The 23015-nt window shown below is 47.8% G+C and overlaps 1 long non-coding RNA gene across 1 annotated transcript in view; it reads left to right on the forward strand.

Annotated features, from left to right (window-relative positions):
• The first annotated feature begins 59 nt into the window (after positions 1–59).
• Positions 60–23015, forward strand: part of LOC140901768 (uncharacterized) — a 31216-nt gene continuing 8260 nt past the window's right edge. Inside the window, exons 1-4 of the long non-coding RNA XR_012155957.1 lie at positions 60–10327; positions 11119–11247; positions 11568–11680; positions 15452–15536. This is a non-coding gene — a long non-coding RNA (uncharacterized lncRNA). The remainder of the gene's footprint in view (positions 10328–11118; positions 11248–11567; positions 11681–15451; positions 15537–23015) is intronic.

Raw genomic sequence — 23015 nt, forward strand, 5'->3', positions numbered from 1 at the left:
GGCAGAGCCCTGCCATGCAGGAGAGGGGAAAAGAAGGGCCAACGAGATGTTGCCGACTGAGATGGTAACTGATTTGTTTTTCTCCCTTGTGCTGGGTTTAGTACCAAGGGAAAAGAAGTCGCGTGCCAGGGTCTACTGCCCTCATGCGATGGAAAGCGAGTGACAGTGATAAGACCGCGAGTATTGTTGATGCCACGCAAAAGCTGTCCAACTGGGAGCAGAACTGCTGCCACTCTGAGATAAGTGACTGTTTTGGTGATTGCTCTGCTCGTGGCCCACCTGGCTCCAGGTATGGACGCTCCTTTAGCTAAGGCTGGGTTTGTAAGGAAAGGTTCCTGACTAGCTGTTGTTATGAGGGAGACAAGGTCCCCATTTTCAGGGGCTGCTCATTTCTCTGGCCAGGAGCAGTGTGTCCTCCGCAGCAGAAGGTTGCATCTAGGAGGATGACTTCATGTGTTGAGTTGCTTGCCTTCCTCCAATGTTTTTCTCTTTCTTTCTCTCTACTCTAATGTGTTGGCCAGCTCTCTGTCTCCTCTCCTCTCCTTGTGCTGTCTCCCTTCTTAGGATGCAGGCAGGGGTACTAGGTTTGCATCCAAACCTGGTGAGGTCTTGGGAGCCCTGGAGAAGTTGGAGCAGATGAAAATCATGCGTGGCAGTCGGTGTTGACTCGGTCATCGAGTGGGGCCAGTGTAGATGGGTTTGGAGAGGGAGGCAGGGATGAGGGCAAGATTTCAAGCACCGGTAGAGCTTTGTGTACTGATGGCTCATGCTTGGCTTTTGCAGCTGCTCTTGCAGAGGAATTGTCCAGGAGCCCAGCCAGAGGAGAAGGTGCAAAGGTGTAGCTGAGCAGCTTGGGCATCCTTCTAAGGAGACATGAACAGTCCTCCCCTTTCTGCCTCCCGCATAACTGGCTGTATGTAAGCAGTCAGTGATTGGAATTCCTCCTCTGTAGTTGTTTTTGTCACAGGCAGTGTGCTTGCTTATTGAATATGGGGCTCTTTGGTATTTAAGGCTGGGGAAGGTATCACACTTACAGTTGCCATCTTTCACGGGGTAATAAGCACCCCGACTTTCACAATAAACCAAAAATGAAGCTAATCCCATTTCAAAACAAGGAATCTGTAAGAACCCGAACACCCTGTGACTAGATCCCCCCGGTGTGCAGTCTGGGAGTGTGGTGGGCCCACTGTGCACCCCTGATTCTCTCCCCCACTTTGCCTCTCCTTGCCCTGTGCCCTTGCTTGCCAGGAGCCAATTTAAAAAAAGAAGTAACAAACTGCAAGGTAAACAAGCAACAAGCCAGCATCCAAAAACTCGCCAAGAAGCAACTCTCAAGCCAATTAAGTGAAAAACAAGCCCAATTTCTGCATTTTCCCCACAGGTTTGGTATTTTTTACCAGAGTCTGCTGTGCAGAGTGACTATTTCGGGTGTCATTGCTGGGGTGCTTCTACTTGTAGTCCTGAAGGTGTAATGGGAGGGGGTTTGAGGGCAGAGCCCTGGGGTGTGTTAAATGCAAGAAGAAGAGCTTACGCCACATTGCCGTCTGAGATGCTAACTTCTTTGTTTTTCTCCCTTGTGCTGGGTTTGGTACCTAGGGGAAAGAAGTCAAATGACAGAGTTTACTCCACTCGTATGATGGAAAGCAAGCGAGAGCAGGGAGACTGTGAGCCTTGTTGAAATGAGACAGGAGCCATACATTTGGGAGGGGAGCAGCCACCACTGTCAGTGAGATAAGTGATATATTTTATGCGAGATAGTCTTTTAAGGTATCATTGGAAAGGTTATAATTTACTGCATGTGATTATCCAATTTGGATGCATGTATCATTTCTGTATCTAAAGTTGGAAATATTGACTATGTAACAATTACAACCGGGTGTATACTTGGGAAACACCCACCAGACAACACGCCATCAGCCTTGATGGGCCATTAGGAAGAAATAATAAGACTGTGAAGACACTAATCTCTCTCCTTCCTGAGACGCATCCTGGGATGTAGCTGTGACGCTACTAGGTCAGGTGGTCCTGTCACCTGGTACTAAATGCTATGTTGGACTTCTAGTAATTTTCCACTAAAAGGAGGGGGAGGTCAAGACTGGGAAACAAAAGATTCCCGCCTTATGTAAATCTTACTTAAGGCTGGGGAGTAATGCAAACAGGTCTCTTCTCCGTTGCCTTCCTGTCGAAGCAGAAAGACTGCTAAAAGTACCTGAAGGGACAAAGGAACCGAGCAGGGGGAAAGTCCAGGGCTGAGTCTGGACTAAGATAGCAGTCTGCTCTGTAAAGAGAAATAACTGGAAATCTCAGCTACAGAAACCCTGTAACTTGCCTAAAAACAATGTTTAGGGTGAGAAATCACTTCCTGAGTCCAGTCTCTTTAAGATCTTAGGCTTAGTATTGCATGTTTGTTTTATTTGCTTAGTAATCTGCCTTCTGTTTGCTATCCCTTACAATCACTTAAAATCTTCTTCCCTTATAGTTAATAATAAACAAAAACAAGTTCATTAAACCCAGTTTGTGCAACTTCTAACGGGGGTGGGGCAAAAGTTGTGCATATCTTCCTCCACATTGAGGGAGGGGGTGAATTTATGAGCTTATGTTGTATAGATTTCTCTACGGCCCAAGACAATATTATTTTGGGTGTACTTTCCAGAGGGGAACTGCACTTGAGAGCTGGGAGATATCATAGCTGAGTCTTCTCGTAGAGAGCTGTTGACAGACTCTGTGCGATTCTACAGCTGGTGTGTCCCTACGTGTGTGTGTGTGTGTGTGTGTGTGCTGCCAGAGGCTGGAGAGCCTAAGTCAGCAAAACAAGGAGAGGGAGACCAGGCTAGTGCAGCAGCAGGCTCAGAGAAATCCCAGTACATCAGGTGGCATCCCAGAATGGGGGTCAAACCCGTCACAGGGTGGGCCCCTGAGAAAAGACCTCTGCTTCTAACTGGGGCACGATAAGTGCGGGGGGAATCCTTTGTGCCCTCCAAGGAGTTGTCAGGTGCTACGGAATCTTCCTGAAGTCTGGTAACTTCGTGGAGAGCAACTTGACTGTAACAAGAGATGCTTAGTCCTCAGGTATCTTCCTTCTGTACACTGGGTGAGCTTCCCTGGTCATGCCAGTCTAGTCCTCCTCTCTGAAGCAGGCCACATTCAGTCGAGGATGTGAGCAGGGGTCTGAGAGTAGCCCTCGGCCTGTGTCTCCACTCACCAGGTTGCACCACCCAGGGCATGTGGAGGGTCCAGGGCTATGCACAGCACTCTGGACTGACTTGCTCCAGCTCAGGCTCCTGGGTTCTAACCCCTGCGCTTGCTGCTACTCAAGGGTTCTCCCTGTAAGTTACCCCAACTGGCCAGTGGATGTCATTGTAACGCAGTGGGAAAAAGGCTTTGTGAATTACTCTGACAGGTCACCGTTGCTCTGAGGGAAATGCTTTGTGCGTGACTCAGAGTGGCCACCCATTATCACTGTCCCTTCATAAGGAAAATGGTTTGTGCATTACCCCAACTGGCCACCTGGTGTCACTGTTCCTCCATGAGGGAAATACTTTGTGTTACCAAATGGCCACTCGGGGTAATGCACACAGCATTTCCCTCGTGGAGGAACAGTGACACTGGGTGTCCAGTATCAGGGGGTAGCCGTGTTTAGTCTGTATCCACAAAAACAATAAGGAGTCCAGTGGTACCTTAAAGACGAACAGATTTATCTGGGCATAAGCTTTTGTGGGTAAAAAACGACTTCTTCAGAAGCATGGAGTGAAAATTACAGATGCAGGCAATATATTGTGACACATGAAGAGAAGGGAGTTACCTCACAAGTGGAGAACCAGTGTTGACAGGGCCAATTCGATCAGGGTGGATATAGTCCACTCCCAATAATTGATGAGGAGGTGTCAATTCCAGGAGAGGCAAAGCTGCTTTTGTAGTGAGCCAGCCAGTCCCTACTCAAGCCCAAATTAATGGTGTTAAATTTGCAAATGAATTTTAGTTCTGCTGTTTCTCTTTGAAGTCTGTTTCTGAAGTTTTTTTTGTTCGAGTAATGTACAGTTGCTCCATGAAGGAAATGCTCTGTGCGTTACCCCGAGTGTCCACACGGTGTCAGTCTTCTCAATGTGGGAAATGCTTTGAGCATCCCCCAAGTGGCCACCCAGTGTCACTCTTGCTCCATTAGGGAAATGCTGTGTGCATTCTCCCAAGAGGCCGTCCATTGGTGGGATAACTCACGTGACTGGAGTACTGTCATGGATGGATATAAAGTGTTCAGGAAGGACAGTCAGGGCAGAAAAGGTCGGGGAGTTGCATTGTATGTAAGAGAGCAGTATGACTGCTCAGAGCTCCAGTATGAAACTAGAAAAACGTGAGAGTCTCTGGATTAAGTTTAGAAGCGTGAGCAACGAGGGTGGTGTCGTGGTGGGAGTCTGCTATAGACCACTGGACCAGGGGGATGAGGTGGATGAGGCTTTCTTCCGGCCACTAATGGAAGTTACTAGATCGGAGGCCCTGGTTCTCATCGGAGACTTCAATCACCCTGATGTCTGCTGGGAGAGCAATACAGCGGTGCACAGACAATCCAGGAAGCGTAGGGGACAATTTCCTGATGCAAGTGCTGGAACAACCAACTAGGGGCAGAGCTCTTCTTGACCTGCTGCTCACAAACCGGGAAGAATTAGTAGGGGAAGCAAAAGTGGATGGGAACCTGGGAGGCAGTGACCATGAGATGATCGAGTTCAGGATCCTGACACAAGGAAGAAAGGAGAGCGGCAGAATGTGGACCCTAGACTTCAGAAAAGCAGACTTTGACAACCTCAGGGAACTCATGGGCAGGATCCCCTGGGAGAATAACATGAGGGGGAAAGGAGTCCAGGAGAGCTGGCTGTATTTTAAAGAATCCTTATTGAGGTTACAGGCACAAACCATCCCGATGTGTAGAAAGAATAGTCAATATGGCAGGCGACCAGCTTGGCTTGACAGTGAAATCCTTGCTGATCTTAAACACAAAAAAGAAGCTTACAAGAAGTGGAAGATTGGACAAATGACCAGGGAAGAGTATAAAAATATTGCTCGGGCATGCAGGAGTGAAATCAGGAAGGCCAAATCACACCTGGAGTTGCAGCTAGCAGGAGATATTAAGAGTAACAAGAAGGGTTTCTCCAGGTATGTTAGCAACAAGAAGAAAGTCAAGGAAAGTGTGGGCCCCTTACTGAATGAGGGAGGCAACCTAGTGACAGAGGATGTGGAAAAAGCTAATGTACTCAATGCTTTTTTTGCCTCTGTCTTCATGAACAAGGTCAGCTCCCAGACTGCTGCACTGGGCAGCAGTCTGGGGAGGAGGTGACCAGCCCTCTGTAGAGAAAGAACCGGTTCGGGACAATTAGAAAAGCTGGACGAGCACAAGTCCGTGGGGACGGATGCGCTGCATCCGAGAGCACCAAAGGAGATGGCGGATGTGATTGCAGAGCCATTGGCCGTTATCTTTGAAAACTCACGGCAATCGGGGGAGGTCCTGTTACGGATTGTAACTAATAGGTCACGCACAGGAACTGCTGCGAATTATACCCGATAGGTCACGCACAGGTCGAGTCTAGGCTGAGGCACACGAACAAAGTCCACAACTGCAGAGATCCCAAAGATACTAAGTTTATTACGCTCGAGCGTGGTGCCCCCCTGCTAGTCAGGAGGGGACCCCGAATGCAGGTTATACAGAGATTATATACCTTTTAGCAAAGCACATTGCCCTCATGCATCAGAAACCTTAGCCAATAGACAAACCCTTCCCTTATCTACTACCTATCCCTGCTAGGTACATTGCCCATTGTAGACCATTACTTCAACTACACAACATGGTCCTAAAGCAATGCACCAGTAGCTTTTCTTATCGGGATGGGAGGCTCACATCAAGGCCAGGAGGCAGGGAGTTAGGAACAGACAAAGAACAGAAACCGGGAATCGAGACAGGCTGGAAAAAAGAGGGAGGGTTTTCACAGGAATGCAATATCTAAGGAGCACTCATCCTAGTGCATGATGTGCTTGCTTTTAGACACTGATGGGCCCCAAACCAAAATGGAGTCACATATGCTAACTTTTCCTTAACAGGTCCCGGATGATTGGAAAAAGGTTAATGTAGCGCCCATCTTTAAAAAAGGGAAGAAGGAGCATCTGGGGAACTACAGGCCGGTCAGCCTCACCTCAGTCCCTGGAAAAATCATGGAGCAGGTCCTCAAGGAATCAATTCTGAAGCACTTAGAGGAGAGGAAAGCGATCCGGAACTGTCAGCATAGATTCACCAAGGGCAAGTCATGCCTGGCTAATCTAATTGCCTTCTATGACTAGATAACCGGCTCTGTGGATGAGGGGAAAGCGGCAGATGTGTTGTTCCTTGACTTTAGCAAAGCTTTTGATACGGTCCCCCCCAGTATTCTTCTTGCCAGCAAGTCAAAGACGTATGGGCTGGATGAATGGACTATAAGGTGGATAGAAAGCTGGCTAGATCGTCGGGCTCAAAGTCTCCATGTCTAGTTGGCAGCCGGTATCGAGTGGAGTGCCCCAAGGGTCGGTCCTGGGGCTGGTTTTGTTCAATATCTTCGTTAATGATCTGGAGGATGGCGTGGATTTCACCCTCAGCAAGTTTGCAGATGACACTAAACTGGGAGGAGAGGTAGATACGCTGGAGGGTAGGGATACAGAGGGCCCTAGACAAATTAGAGGATTGGGCCAAAAGAAATCTGATGAGGTTCAACAAGGACAAGTGCAGAGTTGTGCACTTAGGACGGAAGAATCCCACGCACCGCTACAGACTAGGGACTGAACGGCTAGGCAGCAGTTCTGCAGAAAAGGACCTAGGGGTTACAGTGGACGAAAAGCTGGATATGAGTCAACGGTGTGCCCTTGTTGCCAAGAAGACCAATGGCATTTTCGAATGTATAAGCAGGGGCATTGCCAGCAGATCGACGGACGTGATCGTTCCTCTCTATTCGACAGCGGTGAGGCCTCATCTGGAGTACCGAGTCCAGTTTTGGGCCCCACACTTCAAGAAGGATGTGGAAAAATTGGAGAGAGTCCAGCGGAGGGCAACAAAAATTATTAAGGGACTGGAACACATGAGTTATGAGGAGAGGCTGAGGGAACTGGGATTGTTTAGTTTACGGAAGAGAAGAGTGAGGGGGGATTTGATAGCTGTTTTCAACTGCCTGAAAGGGGGTTCCAAAGAGCATGGATCTAGACTGTTTTCAGTGGTAGCAGATGACAGAACGAGGAGTAATGGTCTCAAGTTGCAGTGGGGGAGGTTTAGGTTGGATATTAGGAAAAACTTTTTCACTCGGAGGGTGGTGAAACACTGGAATGCGTTACCTAGGGAGGTGGTAGAATCTCCTTCCTTAGAAGTTTTTAAGGTCAGGCTTGACAAAGCCCTGGCTGGGATGATTCAATTGGGGATCGGTCCTGCTTTGAGCAGGGGGTTGGACTAGATGACTTCCCGAGGTCTCTTCCAACCCTGATATTCTATGATTGTCACTGTTGTTGCATAAGGGAAATGCTTTGTGCATTTGTGCAACTGGTCACCCAGTTTCCACGGTATGCATCCAATGAAGTGAGCTGTAGCTCACGAAAGCTTATGCTCAAATAAATTGGTTAGTCTCTAAGGTGCCACAAGTACTCCTTTTCTTTTTGCGAATACAGACTAACACGGCTGTTACTCTGAAAACTGGTCACCCAGTGTCACTGTTGCTTCATGAGGGAAATGGGTTGTGCATTAACCCAAGTGGCCCCTCGTTGCCTCTCTTCCTTGGTGAGGGAAATGGTTTGTGCATTACCTGGATTGGCCACCTGGTTTCACTCTTGCTCCATGTGGGAAATATTTTAGTGACGCCAGGTGGCCACTCTAGGTAATGCACACAGCATTTCCCTCATGGAGCAACAATGACAGTGGGTGGTCACTCAGGGTAATCCACAGTTGTTCCACGAAGGAAATGCTTTGTGCATTACCTGGATTAGCCATCCTGTGTTACTGTTGCTCCATGAGATAAATGCTGTGTGCATTAACCCGAGTGGCCATCCGGTGTCACTGTTTCTCCTTGAGGGAAATGTTTTGTGGATTACTCCGTGGTCACCCAGCGTCACTGTTGCTCTATGGGGAAAATCCTCTGTGCATAACCCCGCCCTTCCACATAGTGTTACTGTTGTTCCAGGGAAGCTGCAGGCTGAGTTGCCTGTAAGGGTATGTCTATGCTGGCATTGAAGGACAAAACTTTTTTCTTTCAGAAGTGTTAACCCCCTCCCCCATCCCTTGACCCCGAAAGTAAAAGTTTTGCCATGACAAGTACCAGTGTGAACCACGCATTGTTGGCAGGAGCGCTCTCCTGCTCGCAATACAAATGCCGATCGTTGGGAGTGGGAGTTTTTTGTTGGCAGGAGAGATGACAAACAGTGGCTACACTTCACGGCTTTTAGCAGCAGGGCTGAAGCCTAAGGGTATGTCTACACTACCCGCCGGATCAGCAGGTAGTGATGGATGTATCGGGGGTCAATTTTAGTCTAGACGTGATAAATCCATCGTGAGAGGCGCAAGCGGAATCGACGGGGGAGCGGTGGCAGTCGACCCAGTGCTGTGAAGACGCCGAGGTAAGTTGACCTAAGATACGTCGACTTCAGCTACACTATTCTCGTAGCTGAAGTTGCATATCTTAGGTCAATTCCCCCCCCCGCCCCGACCCAGTGTAGACCAGGGCTTAGATAAATGCATGGTAGAGCCTGAGTACAGGCGACTGCTTCCCTTTAAGTGAGACTTGATTTCTCATAAAAGTTTTCTTCCTTGTTCTGGGTGTGTGAATTTCCCTATTTTGTGAGTAGGTGTGGGTTTACGACCAGGGGAAGAGACAACAGTCTTCTCTGCACAGTGACTCTCTTGAATACAGGTGCAAAGGGCTGCTTAACATATGAACATAAGAATGGCAATTTGGGGTCAGACCAAAGGTCCATCTAGCCCACTATCCTGTCTTCTGACTGGCTAATGCCAGGTGCTTCAGAGGGAATGAATAGAACAGGTAATCGAGAAGTGATCCATCCTGTGTCGCCCATTCCCAGCTTCTGGCAAACAGAGGATAAGGACACCATCCCTGCCCATCCTGACTAATAACCATTGATGGACCTATTTTCCATGAATTTACCTAGTTCTTTTTTGAACCCTATTATAGTCTTGGCTTTCACAGTATTCTCTGGCCAGCAATTCCACAGGTTGAGTGTGTGTTGTGTGCTTTTTAATTGTATCTATGAAGGTCTAATGGGAGAGGGAGAAGAACCACTGACACAACATTGCAGATTCTGACGATAACTTTTGTTTTTCCCTCTTGCGTTGTGCTTCGTGTCAAGGGTAAGAGCCCACCCCTGTTGTGAGATGGAAAGCGTACAAGAGCCATGAGACACTGAGCATTGTTGATGCCAGGCTACGGTGATGCCGTCTAGCTGGAAGCAGAGCAGCCATCGCTGTCAGTGAGATAAGTGTCTGGTTTGGTGAGGAGTCTGGTCACGGTGCACCTAGCTCCAGGCAGGGATGTGCCATTAGCTAGGTCTGTGTTTGTAAGAAAAGGTTCCTGACTAGCTGTGGCTACGAGGGAGACAAGGCCCCCATTATCAGGGGCTGCTCATCTGTCTGGCCAGGAGAGGTGTGTCCACTGCATCAAAAGGTTGGATCCAGGAGGATGACTGTAGCTGGTGAGTTTCTTGCCTTCCTCCCCTGTTTCTCTCTCTCTCTTCTCTACTCTAGTGTATTGGCTGACACACTTTGTCTGTCTGTGCTTGTTTCTCTTTCTTTGGTCTCCCTTCATAGCACATGGGCAGGCGTGCATCCCCATTGGCTAGGTCTCGGGAGCCTTGAAGAAGTAGGAGGGGACAAAAATCACGCGGGGGAGCGCGCGCGAGAATGGAGCATCACTGTCAGTGTTGACTGAGTCTCTGTTCATCAAGTGGGGCCGATGTAGATGGGATGGGAGAGGGAGGCAGGGATGAGGGCAAGGTTTTGCGCACCAATTGAGTTTTGTGGAGTGATGGCTCCTGCTTGGCTTAATTGTGGTGCTTGCAGAGGAATCGTCGAGCAGCAGCTGCAGGAGAAGCTGGCAGAGGTTGACCTGACCAGCCTGGACATTCTTGTAAGCGAAGATTAACAGTCCTCCGCTTTCTGCCTTCCGCATAACTGACTGTGAGTAAGCGGTCAGTGCTTTGAATTCCTCATTCTGTACTCACTCTAGTTTTCTTCACAGGCTGTGAGCTTCCTCATTGGGCATGGGGCTTTATGGGATTAAGGCTGAGGAAGAAGCAAGTCTCCTCTGCAGAGTCACTATTTCAGGTGCTGTTGCTACAGGTGTTTTCTATTTGTAGTTATAAAGGCATAGTGCAACGGGGGTTGAGGGCAGAACCCTGGTGTGTGGGGGATGCGAGAAGAGCAGTGTTGCTGACTGAGATGCTAATTTTACTGTCTCCCCCCCACCCTCCCTTGTGTTGGGTTTAGTACCAAGGGAAAAGTGGCGGGTCAGAGTCCACTCCCCTCATGTGAGGGAAAGCGAAGGCAAGCTGTGAGGGCTCTACTCACAGTCCACCTGGCTCCAGGCTGGGACTTTTTGTTAGCTGGCGCTTAGTGTGTAGGAAAAAGTTCGTGACAAGCTCTGGTTAAGAGGGAGACAAGGCTCTTATTTTCAGGGGCTGCTTTTTTCTCTGACCAGGAGTGGAGTGTTCTCCCCAGCAGGAGGTCAGTCCAGCCACTGAGATGCTTTTCTTCCTTCCATGTTTCTCTCTCTCTCTCTCCCTGTCTTCTGTGGCCAACACAGACGTGCATGCTCCCTCTTCTTACCTCTTCTGGTACTGTCTCCCTTCACAGAAATTGGGCATGGATGCTGTTTGTGTGTCCTCACAGTCTTGGATATAAGAGCCAGCAGGATGGGGGCAGGAAAGCCTGTTAGAGCTGGCAGAAGGGGGGCGTAAAAGGCCATTTGACCCATCAAGTGTTTAGTCCGTGTCTTTTACTGCAATGGAGGTGATGTAGTACAGATGGGAGAGGGAGGCAGGTACTGGAAGATCTCATGCACCTATAGCCTTTCTGGCAGCGATGGCTCTTCCATAGGTGGTTTGCTGTTCTTGCAGAGGCATGCTCCAGGCCAGTGCAGCAGCCCCAGACAGAGGAGGAGCATGTGGAGGAAGTGGACCTGCACAATCTAGACATTTCACTTGCCAACGGAGCTGAGGAGGTCTCTTGTGATGTTGGAGGAGCAGGTGTTTGTTTGTGAAATATCTCTCTCCAGTATCTGCATAGTGAGGTGCTTCCTTGAGAACAGAGAGATGCTTCTCATTTCCATGGGATGTGTCCTGGGGAAGGTACAGCTCTGCCCATGGCTGGTAATTGTCTGGGATTGTCCCTTTCCTGGAGGGCTGTAGTTCCTTGGGAGTGATGAGCATTTTAGGCCCTGGGTGGGCTGGAGAGGAATAAAGAACGGGGCTCCAATGAGCAGAAGTTAGTTACACCTGTGTGTCTGTCTGTCTTCCATGCACCAGTGGTAGCCTAGCTTACAAGTGTTCTCTCTTTCTCTTTTCAGTTCCTCATGAGATTGGGTAGATGAGAGAATGGCCAACCTGTGGCAGAGACCTAAGAAGGAGCAGCCACCCTGAGCCCATCCCCAGGGATCGAAGCCAGACAGTGATCTGCAGAGTAAGAGCAAATAGAAATTTGCTTCAGTTAAGTATTGAGGGAGGGCTGCAAAGACTCCGGTCCTGGGGCTGGTTTTGTTCAATATCTTCATAAATGATCTGGAGGATGGTGTGGATTGCACTCTCAGCAAATTTGCGGATGATACTAAACTGGGAGGAGTGGTAGATACGCTGGAGGGGAGGAATAGGATACAGAAAGACGTAGACAAATTGGAGGATTGGGCCAAAAGAAATCTGAGGTTCAATAAGGATAAGTGCAGGGTTCTGCACTTAGGACGGAAGAACCCAATGCACAGCTACAGACTAGGGACCGAATGGCTAGGCAGCAGTTCTGCGGAAAAGGACCTAGGGGTGACAGTGGACGAGAAGCTGGATATGAGTCAGCAGTGTGCCCTTGTTGCCAAGAAGGCCAATGGCATTTTGGGATGTATAAGTAGGGGCATAGCGAGCAGATCGAGGGACGTGATCGTCCCCCTCTATTCGACATTGGTGAGGCCTCATCTGGAGTCCTGTGTCCAGTTTTGGGCCCCACACTACAAGAAGGATGTGGATAAATTGGAGAGAGTCCAGCGAAGGGCAACAAAAATGATTAGGGGACTGGAACACATGAGTTATGAGGAGAGGCTGAGGGAGCTGGGATTGTTTAGCCTGCAGAAGAGAAGAATGAGGGGGGATTTGATAGCTGCTTTCAACTACCTGAAAGGGGGTTCCAAAGAGGATGGCTCTAGGCTGTTCTCAATGGTAGCAGATGACAGAATGAGGAGTAATGGTCTCAAGTTGCAGTGGAGGAGGTTTAGATTGGATATTAGGAAAAACTTTTTCACTAGGAGGGTGGTGAAACACTGGAATGCGTTACCTAGGGAGGTGGTAGAATCTCCTTCCTTAGAGGTTTTTAAGGTCAGGCTTGACAAAGCCCTGGCTGGGATGATTTAACTGGGAATTGGTCCTGCTTTGAGCAGGGGGTTGGACTAGATGACCTTCTGGGGTCCCTTCCAACCCTGATATTCTATAATTCTATGACTCTTGTTGGTGGAGAGAATTTGTTAGTATGGGGTTGGCCCCTGAGGAAAGGCCTCTGAATCTAGCTGGAGCGGGACCCGCACCCGAGCGGCTCTTAAGGTCTGTGAGTTGTCGAAGGGCAGCAGGGAACTGAGGAGCAGCCACAGCCCTGGAACCCCCAACCGGTACAAGGACAAGATGGGGGAACGTTTTGGCAGCCTGCATCATTGCACCACCTAGAGCGGCAGTTGCCACATCCTGCCTGGCTCTGACTTGAAGCTTCTGGCCTCTGACCTGGTGAATAATGTTCTCCGTAAAACATGAAACACTCTGCGTTCCGTCACTGCCTTGGTTCCAGGGATGGGTAGCCATGGTAAATCCCTCATCCCATTATTAGTGTCGCTCTCACAAAACCAGCAACATCTGTTCAATAGCATCCCCTGCTTTCAAATCACGATGGCCACCATATTGTGTTACGACCATTTCTCCCAAACAAAGAAAGGTCCCTGTGCCTTGTCAATTCAGTTCACCTAAAATAGGCGGTGTCTCGTAGCCTCATTCCCATTTTTGAGAGACACACTGAGCCTGTGCTGCCACAGAATCAAGCCCCCGTCCTGTACTCCATATGAGTCACATCTTTGGATCTAGGACAGAGGTGGGCAAACTACGGCCCGTGGGACCGTCCTGCCCAGCCCCTGAGCTCCTGGCCTGGGACGCTCGCCCCCGGCCCCTCTCTCGCAGCCTCGGCTCACTGCTCCGCTGGCGCAACACTCTGGGCCGGGGGTCTGCGAGCTCCTGGGGCAGCGCAGCTGTAGAGCCCGGCCTGACCCGGTCTCTGTGCCGTGCAGCGCGGCTGCCTCTCCTGGTGCAGCCGCGCCGCCAGCCACCGGCGCTCCAGGCAGCATGGTCGGGAGGCACGGAGCCAGGGGGTTGGATAGAGGGCAGGGGAGTTGAGGGTGGTGGTCAAGGGGCAGGGGTATAGATAGGGGTTGGAGGGATGGGGCAGTTAGGGGCAGGGGTTCAATCCAAATTTCGTGAAATAATTACTTGAAAAATACAAAAGAAACAAAATGCATCCAAACCAAGAAACACAGAAATTGAAACAGATAGTTAAGTTTGTGTTGTGTAGCCACTCAAAGTCCCCTTTTCAAAAAGACAACATCGATTGCAGTTTTTAATGCTCTCAACCGCTTTTTTCTTGGTGTGGAAAAAAATTAGTTCTTTCATTTACTTGTGAATCGTGGCATGCTAAGACTACAATTGGAAAGCCAATTGTGAGAGTGCTTTTGCTTAAAAAAATTGAAGGGTTAACCATTTATAATTATTTTTTCATATGTTAAACGCTTGCTTGTTTTTCTTTTGTTTATATTACAGTGTGTCATTTTTATAACTGGTAAAACTTAGTAACCCTAAAGTGTTTTAAAATGTGATTAAGGTTTCTGCAAAAGCATTAAAAACCCAAACTTTACTTGCTTAACCACATGGCTTTCAACTTAGCTTAAATCAGAGCTGCTATCACACTACTGTTTTGTTAGCTACCTATAATTTGTCACATGACCTACAAGGATAGTTACAGAACCACACTTCTGTGTGTTGGTTTCATAATGATACTTTTCTTTCATGCACTGTTGTTTAAGCATTGGGCTGTTATTATTTTTTCCACTTTTTTCCCTGTTAACTGCTTTTGGGTGTAGGAAATGGCTCGTAACTACAAAAAGAGGTCCCAAAAACATCAGCTGACTGCTGATGGTTAAAAAAAACCAAAACTCAAATTCCACAAGGATAAATTATGATGCCAAATAAGCAAGTTTAGCCATTGGTGCATAACATGTTAATAGTCTGTATGAATGTGCAGCTTTAAATATGCAAGCAGTGAAACAAATGATGATCTTTACCCATTTTCAGTTTACAGCCCAAAGTCTTACAACTTAATATCAGTTTTTAGTTTCTTTTTAGCTACACATAAATTATGTCTTCACTTTGATGGCTTAATGACCTCAAATCCACAATGTTTCTTGGAATTTTCTACTATTTAGTCAAATCAAAATTGGAAAGTCAAAGTTTAAAGAAAGGCGCTTTGCATGCCTTAAATTATAATAAGCAAAGGAGTACTTATGGCACCTTAGAGACTAACCAATTTATTTGAGCATAAGCTTTCGTGAGCTACAGCTCACTTCATTGGATGCAAGCTGTAGCTCACGAAAGCTCATGCTCAGATAAATTGGTTAGTCTCTAAGGTGCCACAACTAGTCCTTTTCTTTTTGCGAATACACACTAACCCGGCTGTTACTCTGAAACCTTAAATTATAATGAAGCCCACTGATTGGAGAACTGTATCACAAATTGTGACTCAAAGCCATAATGATTAGATTATGTTTTCTTTTCCACAAAAAAGCAAAATTTGTGTAATACATTTTTATTACATATATTATGTTCTTGCTCATACGGCTCTCCAGATATGGTTGGCACAACTTTAAAGGTTGAATCTGATTTGTGTATCATCTTTGATATCTGTAGAGACCATGCATTTTACAAGGTGAAGGTGGGACAGATTTGTTAGTAATGGTCATGTATACCTCCAATATACCCGATATAAGACAGATACAGCCAGTGGAAATGAGAGCAGGGAACACACATGCTTGGAACCAAACAAATCAAAGCTAGGTTAAGCGGGCAAAGTAAAAATGAATTTCCCTTGCATAAATCACAGTGAGTCAAAAGTATAAGGAGAGAAGAAAAATCACCTCTCTTCTCCGCTCTTCACCACTCATAGCAGCAACAGCACCTAAAGAAACACAACTGGTGGACGGGTCCTAGCCTGGAGGCCTCTAGATAGTACAGACTGTGAAGAGCATACGGTAAGAAAAAGCTTAGCTTTGAATCCATTCAACTTGCTAAGTTAGGTATTGCTGTGCGTTTTATCTTATTTTCTTTTTAACCAATTCTTGCTTTCATGCCTCAGTACTTGCAATCATTTAAAACAGAGGATCTCAAACTTTTTGGCCGGGACCCCCTTTTGAAAATATTGCAGGCTGCGACAACCTCCCTCCCCATACCGTGCCACCCTTACTTACGCGCTGCCTTCAGAGCTGGGCAGCCAGAGAGCAGCAGCCGCTGACCTGGCATGGCATGGTACTGCCACCCGTACTTCTGCACTGCTGCTGGCAGCGGTGCTGCCTTCGCAGCTGGGTGCCCAGCCAGCAGACCCCACTCACCAGCCCCCCAGCTCTAAAGGCAGAGCACATGGTAGACTGGCAATGCCGCAACCCCACCTTGCCATCAGGACCCCCAGTTGGAGAACTGCTGACTTTTAACTACAGAAAGAAAGATTAACAATAAAACAATTGTGTTTGCTAAGCAGTGCATTTGGGACCTTCCACTTGAGATAACATGGCTTGTGCATATCATTTTCTATTAATAAAACGACAGCCTTTATATGAGCTCACACTGTCCGCTCGTGTCCCGGGCAGTACAAGATGCACATTGCTGGAGGTGGGGGGAGTCTGAGATTGGGAATTTGCTGCTCTTCTTCTGCAGTGTAACATGCGCGTGGCTGGTTGCCGGCATTCACACTGTATAGCTGGGAGTAAATCACAGCCTGGAGGCTGTGTACGAACTGACTGCTAGTGGTGCTTCTCACAGCAAAGCAGTGTAAAAAGCACTCCAGGTTGGAGAACTAAGGGGACGCATCTGTTCAACAGTCTAGATCAGGGCTTCTGCCCCACTGTGCGGGGGGCTGTGGTGGGCTCCAGGCTTCAGCCACCAGATTGGAGGGCTGGGGGCTTCTGTCCCACGGGAGGCCGGTGCTTGGGGCTCCCAGCTTTAGCCCTGCGCAATGCCAGGTCTTCTACCCCATGGGGCATCAGAGCTCACAGACCTGCAGTTGGGACTCGCTGGTGTAGATTGTACGCTGTGGAATGTCACACATAGGTAAAATGTTTTTTGCATATTTATTAACTACATGGCTAACGGCTTAATATGTTGTTAAAAAGTAAGTAAATAACCTTTACAGTTGTCAGTTTTTTAAAAACCATTTGTTTACTAATTTGCTGTAATTTAACTACAGGCCAAAACCGTTGTTCTGGAATGACTGCAACAACGGTGCAGTTATTATTTTAGACAGTTTTATGTTCTAAGCTTTAATAAGTTAGAATCATAGAATATCAGGGTTGGAAGGGACCTCAGGAGGTCATCTAGTCCAACCCCCTGCTCAAAGCAGGACCGATCCCCAATTAAAACATCCCAGCCAGGGCTTTGTCAAGCCTGACCTTAAAAACTTCTAAGGAAGGAGATTCCACCACCTCCCTAGGTAACGCATTCCAGTGTTTCACCACCCTCCTAGTGAAAAAGTTTTTCCTAATATCCAACCTAAACCTCCCCCACTGCAACTTGAGACCATTACTCCTCGTTCTGTCATCCACTACCACTGAGAACAGTCTAGAGCCATCCTCTTTGGAACCCCCTTTCAGGTAGTTGAAAGCAGCTATCAAATCCCCCCCTCATTCATCTCTTCCGTAGACTAAACATCCCCAGTTCCTTCAGCCTCTCCTCATAAGTCATGCGTTCCAGTCCCCAAATCATTTTTGTTGCCCTCCGCTGGACTCTTTCCAATTTTTCCACATCCTTCTCACAGTGCGGGGCCCAAAACTGGACACAGTACTCCAGATGAGGCCTTACCAATGTGGAATAGAGGGGAACGATCACGTCCCTCGATCTGCTGGCAATGCCCCTACTTATATATCCCAAATGCCATTGGCCTTCTTGGCAACAAGGGCACACCTTTGACTCATATCCAGCTTCTCGTCCACTGTAACCCCTAGGTCCTTTTCTGCAGAACTGCTGCCTAGCCGTTCGGTCCCTAATCTGTAGCGGTGCATTGGATTCTTCCGTCCTAAGTGCAGGACTTTGCACTTGTCCTTATTGAACTTCGTCAGATTTCTTTTGGCCCAATCCTCCAATTTGTCTAGGGCCCTCTGTATCCTATCCCTCCCCTCCAGTGTATCTACCTCTCCTCCCCGTTTAGTGTCATCTGCAAACTTGCTGAGGGTGCAATCCACACCATCCTCCAGATCATTTATGAAGATAATGAACAAAACCGGCCCCAGGACCGGCCCTTTGGGCACTCCGCTCGATACCGGCTGCCAACTAGACATGGAGTCAATGATCACTACCCATTGAGCCCGACAATCTAGCCAGCTTTCTATCCGCCTTATCGTCCATTCATCCAGCCCGTACTTCTTTAACTTGCTGGCAAGACTACTGTGGGAGACAGTGTCAAAAGCTTTGCTAAAGTCAAGGAAAAACACGTCCACTGCTTTCCCTTCATCCGCAGAACCAGTTATCTCGTCATAGAAGGCAATTAGATTAGTCAGGCATGACTTGCCCTTGGTGAATCCGTGCTGACTGTTCCTGATCGCTTTCCTCTCCTCTAAGTGCTTCAGAATTGATTCCTTGAGGACCTGCTCCATGATTTTTCCAGGGACTGAGGTGAGGCTAACCGGCCTGTAGTTCCCAGGATCATCCTCCTTTCCTTTTTTAAAGATGGGCACTACATTAGCCTTTTTCCAGTCGTGCGGGACTTCCCCCGATCGCCATGAGTTTTCAAAGATAAAGGCCAATGGCTCTGCAATCACATCCGCCAACTCCTTTAGCGCTCTTGGATGCAACGCAGCTGGCCCCATGGACTTGTGCACGTCCAGCTTCTCTAAATAGTCCCAAACCACTTGTTTCTCCACAGAGGGCTGGTCACCTCTTCCCCATGCTGTGCTGCCCAGCACAGCAGTCTGGGAGCTGACCTTGTTCGTGAAGACAGAGGCAAAAAAAGCATTGAGTACATTAGCTTTTTCCACATCCTCTGTCACTAGGTTGCCTCCCTCATTCAGTAAGGGGCCCACACTTTCCTTGACTTTCTTCTTGTTGCTAACATACCTGAAGAAACCCTTCTTGTTACTCTTAACATCTCTTGCTGGCTGCAACTCCAGGTGTGATTTGGCCTTCCTGATTTCACTCCTGCATGCCTGAGCAATATTTTTGTACTCATCCCTGGTCATTTGTCCAATCTTCCACTTCTTGTAAGCTTCTTTTTTGTATTTAAGATCAGCAAGAATTTATTGCAGTTTGCTCAAGATCACAGGTCCTTGTACTATTTAAAGCAGTCTTAGTTTTACTAACTAGTACTCATTTCAATTATGCCCGTGATGGTTCATCTGCACCCCAGTCGGGGATATTTGTGAAAGAGAGAAGGAGGACCCAAAAGTAAGAGACAGTGACCTCATCGTTAGCTGTCCTCCTCTGTCTGTACTCACGGCAACAAGATCGCTTGACAGACAATTGGAGCATCACTGAACTGTGGGGAGGGCGGTTGTGGCTGGAAGTCTTTCCAGTTAGTATGAACTGTTGTAAGCTGTTGGGTGAGAAATCTTTTGGCTTTGAAATGGTATTTAGCTTGGTGATGTTTAGGAATTGGTTACAAAAGAAATAAAATGTGTAAGGCCATAAAATTCAGAATTGGTTTGTGATTTTATCCTTGTAAGTGATATTTTCCTAGTTAATAGACTTGTTGCGTCGAAGCAGCGTGTTGCAGTCGATGTATTTGGGGAATCTCTAGTTAGGTTAACAAAGGCTCAGGCATAATCGTTTCCTTGGATGACGTGATGGACTAATAATGAGCTTGTTCTGTGCAATAGTGTGCTGGACAGTTAAAGATGCACATTTCTGGGGTCCAAGGCCAGGACTGAAAATGTGTGTATGTCATCCTGTACATGGTTCGTGAGCGGCTGGGAGCGACTGTACATGTTCATGTATGTGTTTGAGCAGAGTGTGGAGAAGCTGCTTTTCACTAGCCAAGCACAGTTCAAGGGAGACTGGAGTTGAGCGGTTCAGGTTCTACCCTGGGGAATGTCACCGGGGGTCACTTTGATTGGTATGTGGGCTATTTCTTGTTTCTGTGGGGGACGGTATACAGTGGATTTGGGGTGTTGCTTGTTTTTCACGGAACACACCATTGACGGGACTTGGGGCATTTTATGTTCAGACAGGTTACTGTTGATTGAATGTATGCCACTTAAAGGCTGGGGATAAATTTAGTTATGGAAGGAGGGCTACTTCCTGTTTATATGGAAGAGAGACCATTTTCATTGGGTGGGTAGGGAACACTAGCGATGGAATGAGGAACATTTTCTAGTCAAAGGAGACAGTTTTTGGGGACATGAGTTTTTCACACAAGCTCATGATGGGGAGGAGGGTTTTTTTTCCTGTAACTGCTCGTTCAAAGGCTTTGGGAGTTGGGGAAAGAGGAGCGCTCACAGCTCGCCCCCCTCCTGCTCCTTTGGAATGAGTTTGGGTTAGGGAAAGTGAGAGAGCTAGCGCTACGGTAGATCTGAGAGGTTGCCGTAGTCCAGGAGGGGCACGTATGGGAGGCAATCAGAGAGCACTTTTCTCCATGCAGGATTCAAATGTGCACAAGGGCTGCAGCTATTAGAAACTTTGTGCTTTGGGGTGCAGCTCCAGCCATCTTGTTTCTGAAGTAAATATTAATAGCAACACTCAAATATTTAAATAGTATCCTGCTGTCCTCTTGAAACCAATAATGATCTACGGTTAGTCAGTAACATTTTATGTATAATAAAAAATATGTCGTGTTTTGTTAGTCTTCTTCAGAAACAGGAAGTAGTTTAATTCCCCGCTGTAGCAGTCTGCTTTGCAGATGGTGCAATTCTAATTTTCCCCAATATCATCGTTCCCGTGACAAGATGCGTTCAATGTCTTCTTGGCCACATTCCCTCAGCGAAAACATGTCCTGTGCAGGGTCGATTCCGTGCTCGGGAACCCCAGGGATCTGTTGTCAATAGCATTCCACCTGGAAAGAAGGGGGTGAGTCAGGAATACTGTTCCCTCCAAAAAGAAGGGGTGCATCGTCAATAGTACTTCTCCTGGAAAGAAGAGGTGTGACACAACGACTGTCCCCTCGGGGAACAAGGGGTGTGTCACGAATCCTGTGCCCTCCAGAAAGATGTGTCACGAATACTGTGCCCTCCAGAAAGAAGGATGTGGATAAATTGGAGAGAGTCCAGCGAAGGGCAATAAAAATGATTAGGGGTCTAGAACACATGACTTATGAGGAGAGGCTGAGGGAGCTGGGATTGTTTAGCCTGCAGAAGAGAAGAATGAGGGGGGATTTGATAGCTGCTTTCAACTACCTGAAAGGGGGTTCTAAAGAGGATGGCTCTAGACTGTTCTCAATGGTAGCAGATGACAGAACAAGGAGTAATGGTCTCAAGTTGCAGTGGGGGAAGTTTAGATTGGATATTAGGAAAAACTTTTTCACTAAGAGGGTGGTGAAACACTGGAATGCGTTACCTAGGGAGGTGGTAGAATCTCCTTCCTTAGAAGTTTTTAAGGTCAGGCTTGACAAAGCCCTGGCTGGGATGATTTAACTGGGAATTGGTCCTGCTTCGAGCAGGGGGTTGGACTAGATGACCTTCAGGGGTCCCTTCCAACCCTGATATTCTATGATTCTATGATAAGGGGTGTGTTACCAATAGTACTCCTGGAAATGAGGTGTGGTACACATGCTGTCCTCTCTGGAACCAAGAGGTGTGACGTGAATACTGGCCCCCTCTCCCATTAAACAAGGGGTGTGTCATGTATACTGACCCTGCAGAAACCAGAAGCGTGACACAAATACTGGCCCCCCGAGGTGTGTTCTGAATACAGTCCCCTCTGGAAACAAGAAAGGGTGTATCATTAATAATACACAGGAAGTTTTTGGAAAGCGTAGGGGACAATTTCCTGGCGCAAGTGCTAGAGGAGCCAACTAGGGGGGGTGCTTTTCTTGACCTGCTGCTCACAAACCGGGTAGAATTAGTGGGGGAAGCAAAAGTGGATGGGAATCTGGGAGGCAGTGACCATGAGTTGGTTGAGTTCAGGATCCTGACGCAGGGAACAAAGGTAAGCAGCAGGATACGGACCCTGGACTTCAGGAAAGCAGACTTCGACTCTCTCAGGGAACGGATGGCCAGGATCCCCTGGGGGACTAACTTGAAGGGGAAAGGAGTCCAGGAGAGCTGGCTGTATTTCAAGGAATCCCTGTTGAGGTTACAGGGACAAACCATCCCGATGAGTCGAAAGAATAGTAAATATGGCAGGCGACCAGCTTGGCTTAATGGTGAAATCCTAGCGGATCTTAAACATAAAAAAGAAGCTTACAAGAAGTGGAAGGTTGGACATATGACCAGGGAAGAGTATAAAAATATTGCTCGGGCATGTAGGAATGTTATCAGGAGGGCCAAATCGCACCTGGAGCTGCAGCTAGCCAGAGATGTCAAGAGTAACAAGAAGGGTTTCTTCAGGTATGTTGGCAACAAGAAGAAAGCCAAGGAATGTGTGGGCCCCTTACTGAATGAGGGAGGCAACCTAGTGACAGAGGATGTGGAAAAAGCTAATGTACTCAATGCTTTTTTTGCCTCTGTTTTCACTAACAAGGTCAGCTCCCAGACTGCTGCGCTGGGCATCACAAAATGCGGAAGAGATGGCCAGCCCTCTGTGGAGATAGAGGCGGTTAGGGACTATTTAGAAAAGCTGGACGTGCACAAGTCCATGGGGCCGGACGAGTTGCATCCGAGAGTGCTGAAGGAATTGGCGGCTGTGATTGCAGAGCCACTGGCCATTATCTTTGAAAACTCGTGGCGAACCGGGGAAGTCCCGGATGACTGGAAAAAGGCTAATGTACTGCCAATCTTTAAAAAAGGGAAGAAGGAAGATCCTGGGAACTACAGGCCACTCAGCCTCACCTCAGTCCCTGGAAAAATCATGGAGCAGGTCCTCAAAGAATCAATCCTGAAGCACTTGCATGAGAGGAAAGTGATCAGGAACAGCCAGCATGGATTCACCAAGGGAAGGTCATGCCTGACTAATCTAATCGCCTTTTATGATGAGATTACTGGTTCTGTGGATGAAGGGAAAGCAGTGGATGTATTGTTTCTTGACTTTAGCAAAGCTTTTGACATGGTCTCCCATAGTATTCTTGTCAGCAAGTTAAGGAAGTATGGGCTGGATGAATGCACTATAAGGTGGGTAGAAAGCTGGCTAAATTGTCGGGCTCAACGGGTAGCGATCAATGGCTCCATGTCTAGTTGGCAGCCGGTATCAAGTGGAGTGCCCCAAGGGTCGGTCCTGGGGCCGGTTTTATTCAATATCTTCATAAATGATCTGGAGGATGGTGTGGATTGCACTCTCAGCAAATTTGCGGATGATACTAAACTGGGAGGAGTGGTAGATACGCTGGAGGGGAGGGATAGGATACAGAAGGACCTAGACCAATTGGAAGATTGGGCCAA

The sequence above is a fragment of the Lepidochelys kempii genome, chromosome 22 (genome assembly GCF_965140265.1).
Source record: "Lepidochelys kempii isolate rLepKem1 chromosome 22, rLepKem1.hap2, whole genome shotgun sequence".
Taxonomy (NCBI): Eukaryota; Metazoa; Chordata; order Testudines; family Cheloniidae; genus Lepidochelys; species Lepidochelys kempii.